Source organism: Littorina saxatilis, linkage group LG1 (genome assembly GCF_037325665.1).
Source record: "Littorina saxatilis isolate snail1 linkage group LG1, US_GU_Lsax_2.0, whole genome shotgun sequence".
Classification (NCBI taxonomy): domain Eukaryota; kingdom Metazoa; phylum Mollusca; class Gastropoda; order Littorinimorpha; family Littorinidae; genus Littorina; species Littorina saxatilis.
In genome coordinates, this window is record NC_090245.1 from 95992755 (window position 1) to 96000254 (window position 7500).

The 7500-nt window shown below is 41.8% G+C and overlaps 1 long non-coding RNA gene across 1 annotated transcript in view; it reads left to right on the forward strand.

The window, feature by feature from the left end:
• Nucleotides 1–3580: 3580 nt before the first annotated feature.
• The window catches only part of LOC138958684 (uncharacterized), a 5664-nt gene continuing 1744 nt past the window's right edge, over nt 3581–7500 (forward strand). The window contains exon 1 of the long non-coding RNA XR_011453472.1: nt 3581–3747. This is a non-coding gene — a long non-coding RNA (uncharacterized lncRNA). The remainder of the gene's footprint in view (nt 3748–7500) is intronic.

A 7500-nucleotide genomic window follows, 5' to 3' on the forward strand; every position in this document is an offset into this window, starting at 1 on the left:
CCCTTGGTTGCAGGCGAAGATAGATGGTCGTTAACATCATACTTTGAAGGTTCCTCCTTTTACAAGAAACTCTTATCTGAGTATAGAATCGAAGAACCTGCTTTTCATAACAAGGACATCATTAAGATTATGTGTCATCTTCAGAGCTTTAATGGCTTGGCAAATGACGTGCTTTGTGTGTGGGGGCCCGGTAGCTCAGTTGGTGGAGCACTGGACTTGTGATCGGAAGGTCGCAAGTTCGAATTCGGGCCGGGACGGACACGGGTCAACTTTATGTGCAGACCCAGAGACGGAAGCCATGTCCCACCCCCGTGTCGGTGTCGTTTGATGATCTTATTTTGAACATTAAACAGGACATTATCTGTCTCTGACGTACCTTTTTTTAATGAGAGACTTTCTTAGTTTTCACGTTATTTTCTGTGTCATCAGATTCCTTTCAGACATTAAAATATATCATGGCGAAAAGTACTGACACTGAGAGGTCGTGGTGTAGGTAGTGTTAGTTATGTTGTTGTTGTGAATATGCATGTATATGTGCGCGGCAAGCACGTTTATGCGTGCGTGCGTGTGTGTGTGTGTGTGTGTGTGTGTGTGTGTGTGTGTGTGTGTGTGTATACGTGTGTGTGTGTGTGTATGTGTGTGTGTGTGTGTGTGTGTGCGTATTTGTTTGCATATGCATGCGTACGTTTATGTGTGTTTATGTGTATGTGTTCGCATGAGAATAACTGTTCATCCGATGCCGCTCATGCACATGTACGCATTGTAATGTGAAGTCCAATCAAGATCAGGATTGCCACTCTCAGCTTCCTCCTGCTGCATTTCTGTGTGTGGATATGTGTGGCCGCAACGCACACTTTGATGAAATCATTACCGAAAAATAGCGGCAACGAACTACAATGCCAATCAAGTAAATTCGAGAGCGCATCATCATTGCATAGCGTTACAATCGAAACACAAACCATACCACCGTGAAGGCGTTAAAAACATGTATCTTCGGTTTCTGACATTGTGCAAAGAAGGGTCGAGATAAAGTATCGAGAGTTTATTGTTTTATTTCATGTTTCCACTTCTGACAGCCCATAAAGAACGAGTTCAGCTTATTACTGAACTATTTCCAAAAATGTGCAAAACGGATAATATGTCAAATCATGTTATAATAATCACATGGCTTCCGTAGCAATGCTGTGAATGAAGCAAGAAGACGAACAAGAACAAGAACAAGAACAAGAAGAACAAGAACCAGAACAAGAACAAGAACAAGAACAAGAACAAGAACAAGAAGACTGGAGTTGGTGTTTTTTTTACCAAAGAATGCAGCGTTTTTGAAAACAAAGCATGCGATACAATACACGAGGATTTAATTCGTCAAACTCTGCGTGCTACGATCAAGCGACTAACTCAGTCATCTAAAAGTTGAGTAGGCTTTTCGCAGGCCAACATCATCCACCTTCAGGTGACCTATTCATGGCCAGTTTCGGTGATTTAATTGGAGAACAACAGCATCAGACAACTAGGTAGTTCGCCTTTTTTCTGTGTTTGTTCTGTTGATTTTGTTGTGACCAAACCTGTGCCTTGCAAATTTGTAAACACAAGCCGATCTTTTAATTACCCCCCCACACACACACACACACACACGTGTACACACACACACACACACACACACACACATACACACACACACACACACACACACACACACACACACACACACACACACACACACACACACACACACAGGTTGGTCTAAAAGCGCCCTATTTTCTTTTTAATCTCATTTTTGACCGCGAAAAAAGATTTGAAAAATGTGTTCACCAAACAATAGCAGAATGATGGGAGATTATGTCTTGCACATTTGGTAGAAACTGGTCTGTCCTCAGTAGTTTTTACTGTGCTCTATCTAGGCTCCTATTCAGACTGCTGCAACACGGACGTTGAAATCATCCAGGACAATTGGACCATCCTGCAGACCAAGTTCATTCCTGCACTAAAGAGGACAAGGGGAGTTCATATGAACACTGTTATCAACCAACAAGATGGTTCACCGCTCCATTGTTCAAACATAATGGGAATGGAGACACATTTGGGGGGGGGAGGCGGGGAGGGGGTCTCTTATATTGAAATTGAATCGTATTTACCCCCTCACAATTTGTAGCGAATACGCAATATTTCAGTTCTACCCTGTTCAGCGTAAATTTTGCTGCGGTAGATTTTTCAAGTTTGAGTCCTCTAACGTTGGTTCCTTTGCATAAATTTATCTTGCAGGTAGCCCATGCTTGAAGTGAGAGGTGAATAGAGGTTCATCTGAACTCTTTTTAATTTTGGAAAAACACCACATGTGAACATATTGTCAACTCCGCGATACAATAGTAAATGAATTCATTGGTACTTATGACCCTGCATGCAGTGACCTGTGCACGTAGTTCACCTGGAAGCTGCCTGAACTCGTCACCGGTCAACATCCACACCGTCAGGTGGCCTTGTCTTGTCCAGCCTCGGTGGCTTTGTCGAACAACGCCGTCAGGCAACGAGATAGTTAACTTCCCAAACCTGTCATTTTGCAGTTTTGTTTTGCAGGTAAGTGGATCTTATCATTACGTTTGCCTCCTCTCCCCTCCAAAAAGAAAGACACCCCCATACCTCCCATACCCCCCCCCCCCCCCCCCCCCGTTTAGATCAAGCCAACCGTCGCTCCTTGTCCGACAAAATTGTGTCCATGACAAAGAACTCCAACTGACATCATGGCGTACCAGCTTGGTGTTTTAATGAAAAAAAACGATTGCGCTTAAGATCAAGCCAGGGGTCGACGAGCAGTACGCTTTGAACACTTGACTTCTTGGCTTTTGTGACTCACGGCTTTCACTTGTTTCAAACTGAAGTCCACGTGTCGTTGACATTTTTTGTTGTTGCTTTGGACACAGTAACAGAAATATGCTGATCCTCCTGAATGACTAATTCAATAAAAAGGGGGGGGAGGGGGGAGAAAAACGAACACAAACCTGCCCCTCCCTTCCCCCAACCCCAAAACGCTTCCCAACCCAGACCCAGCTCCTTGTCGGGCACGACACGTCGTAAAACAACAACACCACCACCACCACCCACTACAACAACAACAACAGCAACAAAAGCAACAACAACAACAACAACAACAACAACAACAACAACAGACATCATAGCGCACCAGCTTTGTGTTCAAACGTAACCATAGTTTCCCGGAAGATCAACCCAAAAGTTTAAAAACTGTGCGTATCACCTAACTTCTTGTTTTTTGTCAGACTCAGCTGGGAAGTAGGGCGGGAAGGGGGGGGGGATACAATGTCGCTGTTGTATTTAGGTGAAAAGAAGGTGTAGGTGATGGACCTTGACAGGTATTTGTTGCCGTTTTTTCATAGAGCCACGTCGACATACACGCGTCTCATTCCATCAAACTCCTCCCACATCACACGTGTCGCTGTCGAATATGAGATAATAGAAGCAGGTATATTCGAATCGGAAGATACTCGTTGGCACAATTTGATTGGTCCACGTCGACATTCGCATGCTTGATTCCATCAAGCCCTGCCCAGTCATTCTCCGTGCCAGACACACTCAGTTATATTCAAACATTATATAAAGACCACAGTGTCAGCCAGAACAGACAAGCTCTCTCGTCGGATGAGATCGCACGTGCAAACTAAACGGACAAGCTCTGCCCTCGGAGAAGACCGCACTTTGAAGATACAGGGACAAGCTCTGTCATCAGCTTTACAGGTAAATATCAGTTCTAACGTCTACCTGCTGATACAGCTTTGTCAGGCGACAAAGTCTTGCTCGTTGTGAGACTGGTGATGATCCTTTATAGAGTCTCAAACTTGGAGTGTCGAAGACAAATTTGTGTCCATTCTCTGTTTTGTACTCGGCGCATTCGGTTCCTTAAAACCCAGACTCTGTGGCAGTCGGTACTTGAAATCTTGTAAGAAATCCTGATCTCTTTCCAAAAGTTAAGAATCTTGTCTGGAGTGCCACATTGTTTTAACATTGTAAGTCGTTGACAGACGAGTGGGTGTTTTGTCGGATCGAGGGGAGTATATCGTCTTTTCAGTGTTTCAACTGTATCGACCGAGGCTGATAAAGATGAAACAGAAGGTGATATGCTCAACGAGGACCGACAACATAACTTGTCTGACAGCAACCCACCAAACATTGTTTTTGTCATCAATTTTTGTGTGCAAAAGTAAGTGCAAAAACAAACAGGGAGCCATGCTGTGAACCAAGTTTTCAAGTGCATGTTTAGGGCCCCAGAGCACTGCAGCAATTGAAGACATGCGCGATGAGTGTTCTCGGTAGGTCAGCCAGTCAAAGCTGGTCAAAGTTGATATTTTCAATATTTTGAGCTGATGACATCGTTAAACATTTGACAGGTATAGTTGGTGCTTAGTGTTTCGATACACTTACTGGACGTAGCAACCTTTTAGTATGTCATGGTCAACATAATTATGTAAACATCAGAGGTCAATGGGAATGGTCAACATAATTATGTAAACATCAAAGGTCAATGGGAATGGTCAACATAATTATGTAAACATCAGGGGTCAATGGGATCGACGTGCAAGCTAATTTTTCGCCGTACACGTGTGACGCAAACCCGGGATAAACACACCAGGTGGATTTGCTTCTATTGGCTAGGTAGGCTTCCTTCGTTTATCTAAAGCCTTTTTGTACGTTTGCCTGTTGTCATTTGGTTGTAGTTTTGGTGTTGTTCAGGTTTTTTCTCGGTTCGTTTGCCTTCGCAATTCACTCGAGTACTGCAAGAGAGTAAACTGTCGTTGTCCAAAGAAACGTCAATTAGAAGAGGCAAAGAAACTCCGAGCGTTTCCATTGGGTTTTGCTTACGATTATTCATTTGTAATCTTCTTCTCGCACTCATGGGAACCGGCGATTCGTTACATACGAACATTGTGTTGTTTTTGTTACCGAGCTCGTTGATGAATGAAAAGTCGTGAAAATGATGACAATTGTTTTTATTTTTTTTATTTTTATTTTTTTTTATTTTTTTTTATTTGCCAAGCACATCATCGTGGGGCTTTTAATCCATAACATGCATCCGTCTACAATGTATCTTCATTCATCCTTCAACATGTATAATAAATATGTAAATGGCAAGTATACAAGACATATGTATATGTTACAACACGAGTGGTTTTTTATATGGCTTGTATTTCTGGCGAGTGGATCTCGATTGATATTCCCGCTGGGTCTTGACTGAAATACAAGCCATATAAAAAACCACGAGTGTTGTAATCTGTATATCCCATTCTACCATCAAACACAAAGTGTAGACTACTAGCGGCACTGTTGCGATCTGTGAAGTGTAAAACAGTGCTGCCAGCGAGACTTGGTCCTTTTGCAACCTTAAACTAAGTGACCGTCGCTAAAAAAGTAAAACGAATGAGTGCATCGATAAGTACGCGGTAACACTACTTTCAGACTATTTAAAAGCTTTAAGTAAAGGTTCATAAGTTGCAAGAAAGTAATGAAGTCGTATAGAAATCCATTTAGTTGAAGCGCACAATTCTTTTGTTTTGCGTTTCAGATCGGCAGAACGGGCGAAACCACGCATGTCACCAGAATAGTGTTGTTGCTTTGAGTTTGACTAACAAACTCGAAACTGTCATTTAAAACATGAGCCAAATGTGTATTGATTGTGTGATTAGTCTATGTGACAGGGCGTCTATTATCTGTGCTCACTAGCTTCTGTCAGTTCCTACACCGACACTGCCAGAGGAACTGAAGACGCGCACCAAACACATTGCTGACAGACTCTCACAAACAGTCGTCTGCTACGACGCAAGGGAGACTACTCTTTTGTTTTGGTTTTTATGGCAGTGTTTCGTACTGTATGTAACAGAGTATGTTCTTGTAAACCGGTCTGGACACGGAGAAAACGTTCGAAACAGTATTGAGGGAGCACATTTTCTTTCTGTTGTGTTGCATATTCTTTTTTGGATTATTCCTATGGTAGCGATGCTTGTCGACACACGGATAGAAAACAGAATGAATAGGTTCGATCGTTTGCTAGCATCTGTTTATCTTGTAAGTTGAATGTTCGTTTTTTTCGACCTGCATTGCTTTCATAATGAAAGAAACTTTTGTTTATTGCATCCCATACATCAGATCAGTTCCGAGATTCATTTTTGCGTGCAACTGATATGGTTTTCTGAGCCGTGCGATACGATTTTGGAACTTCATACAAATGTGTCACATTGTTCGGCGCGAGGTCAAGTAGTTCTTTGCCCAAATCGGAATCTGCTCTATCATATATTTGTTGGAGTCCATGATGTATTTATTGAGCTATAAAAATACAACATATATGCCCATACTGAAGTAACAGAGACAAAGAAGGGAGGTCATGGGATATATATATATATATATACAACATTACGGGACATAACCGACAGACGGACATATAGGCTAACATACCGTTCACTTACAAGTAAGGCCGGAGCATAACATCACATGCAGATTACAATACTGATAAAAAAGAGAGAGAGAGAGAGAGAGAGAGAGAGAGAGAGAGAGAGAGAGAGAGAGAGAGAGAGAGAGAGAGAGAGAGAGCGAGAGGGGGGTAATGATGGTGGTGGTATCATTTATAATGTATACTCTTAAGTAATAATACACATAATAGATTCTTTTTGAACAATAGTTTTTACTAAAGCTCTGTCCCCACTTATATTACACCCCCATTCCACACAACCGTTCTAGGTCCCGTTCCCGTACTGACCAAGGACGGCTGCCACAACAATGGTGTGGAATGGGGGTGTTGGAGATGCAGTGGGAACTGACCTATTCTTGATTTATTCATCTATTTGTTTTACCCATATGATCGTTGTCGATTATGAATACGTACAAATCCCATCACAGATTGAGGTGTAAACATTAACACAGAAGTTCTTAAAGCTGTCAAAACATCCATTGTTCCCAAAAGTTTCGACAGACTCTTCATTTACATTTTAAAGAAAGTCTTTTATTTGAGTGATAGGATTTTGCAATGTCTGCAGTTTTGAACTTCCTTTCGGCATGTATACAGGGTTGTTGGTTTGTGTATATCTATATTTATTTATTTATTATGAGAGCTTATATAGCGCGAACCACAATTAACTGTGCTCTCCGCACTTTACATATTAATTGATCAATGCCGTGTGAGATGGAATTTTTTACACAATATATCACGCATTCACATCGGCCAGATGTTTGTTTGCATGCTTGTGTGAATGTTTCTGTGCGTTCAACTTGTGCATGTTTGTGTGAATGTTTCTGTGCGTTCAACTTGTGCATGTTTGTGTGAATGTTTCTGTGCGTTCAACTTGTGCATGTTTGTGTGAATGTTTCTGTGCGTTCAACTTGTGCATGTTTGTGTGTATGTTTGTTAGCATGTTTGTTAGCATATTTGCTTGGGTCATTCTATTAATTTCTGTGTTTCTTTCGTTCGTTAATTATTGTGTGTATCCATTCGTTAATGTTTTT